This window comes from Carlito syrichta, unplaced genomic scaffold, assembly GCF_000164805.1.
Source record: "Carlito syrichta isolate Samal-C Ts95f unplaced genomic scaffold, Tarsius_syrichta-2.0.1 Scaffold306763, whole genome shotgun sequence".
In the NCBI taxonomy this organism is placed as follows: Eukaryota; Metazoa; Chordata; class Mammalia; order Primates; family Tarsiidae; genus Carlito; species Carlito syrichta.
In genome coordinates, this window is record NW_007250859.1 from 90,632 (window position 1) to 92,949 (window position 2,318).

The following is a 2,318-nucleotide window of genomic DNA, read 5'->3' on the forward strand; positions in this document are numbered from 1 at the left end:
GCGCCCAACCTCCGTCCCCTACCGCTGCCACCAGCGCGATGCTTCCTGCAATTCTGCGACGACATTGAGACATCCGAGGCAGCAGTGCTCCAATCCCTTAAAGCTCCTACTCCCCCACCTCCGACCTGCAAGAACCAATGGGAAGAGGCCGCGGGAAGGCGTCTCCGCGGACAGACTGACCGGCCCCGCGGGGTCGTTTTCCATGGGCCGGGGGGCAGCAAGCAGGGAAAAGGGGCCAGGAAGGCAAGATGTCCACCTGAGAGTTTTCAGAAGCCCAGAGGCCCGCCCTGGACACCTGCTGCACCCCTGGGAGCTTTAGCACCCGCTCTGGGATCTCCTGGCATCGTCAGAGCCAAGAGCGCTTGGACTGGAATGAGGATGGAGAAAGGTGCCCCCCTTTGCCAAGTTTGTGGTATCTAGGATTCTGGCAAAGTCTGGGTTTTCTCTCCCCGTTGGGATTGAGACTGGGGATCATGAGTGGCCTCGATGCCTATGCTAATCGCGCAACTCTCATAGGTGGCGTCGCAGGGGTGGGTGTTGGCACACATTCCAGAGACCGAAACGCGCCGTCCAGCTTTTCTGAGTTTTAGGGACTGTGTAGGAGGAGAAAGGGAGACCTGGCGCGGCCGGTGGGAGCTGGCTGCGGCGGGGCGCACCGACACATGCCGCACCACTCGGACTTCCACTTGGATCGGCGCGGACGGTTCTGCGCGGGCTTGCGGCGCACCCTGACGGCCTTGGAGCTGCAGGTGGCGGCTTGACTGGAAGCGAAGGCCAGCTTTCGTTTGTCGGGTAACAGCTCTTAATGGCAGTCACCTCCAATCTAGGAGGGCCGCACAGTCTCCCGGGAAGAACCTGCCCAGGCAGCCGTGGTAAGAGCGCGCCTCACGCCCGCGCGCACGACCTCCCGTCCTTTCCTGACCCTCGAGTTCCGTTCCCAGCAGAAACGGGCGAAGGATCCTTAGGCGCCTGATTCTGCCTCTTTGGAGAGCTTGGGATGTGGTGGCGGTTTGCCTTGCAGAGCACCTGGTTATTTTATTCCTAAATCATTGCCAAGTGGCCCTCAGTTGAGGTCCCTTGACGTGCAAAGTCCCTTCCACCTCATGATGGGGGTGGGAGGGGAAGGATGGGGAATTCCTGCAAGAAGCCGCTCCCGCCCCGGCCCAACCGTCGTTGGGCCCTCGGAGGCCAGCGCTCCCGGGGCGCAGTTGCCCTGAGATGTCCCGGGGAGAAAAACTGCAGGTGACATCTCCCGCTGGAGGGCTCAGGCCCGCCCTGGCCGAGTCGGATACCTAAGGCCCAAGGTCCCGAGCCAAACTGGGCGAACACGGGAGGTGGGGCGAGACGGCACACTGAAGACTCCTGGAGGGTGGACCGGAGGCGGGGCGCGGGGACGGACAAGTGGCCCTAGGAGGCAGATCCGGTGCCCGCGGACTCCGTAGTGTGGAAAAGTGTCCCCCGCTGTCGCCGCTCCCCTGCGGCCAGAACTGTGCCTTGCGAGCGCCGCTTCTGGAGAGCCTGAGCGCTCCCCGCGGCCGCCTCTCCCCCTTCTCGGGGCATCCGCTACGCCGAGGCGGCGGCCGGGGGTGGGATGCCGGCGGCCTGGATGCTCCGAGGCAGCAGCCCCGCCGCGCCTGCGGGGCCATCGAGGCGGACGCTCGCGCCCCAACCGCAGGCCGCGTCTAGCGCGCGTCGCCACCCGGTCCCGCATCCGCGGCTGCGTCCCCTCCCAGGACACGCGTGCTGTCGCGAAGGGGGCGCTTCCCGCCAAAGGAAAGCCAGAGACACGCGAGCGCAGTTGCCTCCCCCCCTCGCCGGCCCTTTCCCACGGGCCTGCACAGTATTTTCAAAAGCCCGGGAGAGCAAGGTCTTCTCCGCGAGCCTGGGGAAGGGGTGAATCCAGGAGAAGAGGTGAGATGTATCTAAGTTAACCAGGTAGGAACTCTCGCCGGGTTCTCATCAAGGGTAAGTATAAAAGTTGCGCGTTTACCAGACAGCTGTACCTATGCTTTCCGCTCTGAACTGTGAATTTCGCGCGGTTATTGACCTGTTTACAAAGGAGTAATCGGGCTTAGAGAGGTTAGCTGACTTACCCAAGTCACACAGCAATCAAGAAAGGAGACAGGGTTTGAACCCACGATGTCCCACTCCAAATCCCTCAAATAAATTTACACGTACAAAAACCTGAATTGTACCCCATATCTTTAAAATTTAAAAAAAAAAAATCCGGGCTCGGTGGCTTAGCCTGTAATCCCGCGCATTGGGAGGCTGAAGTGAGTGGATTGCCTGAGCCCACGGGTTCGAGACCCGCCTGGGCA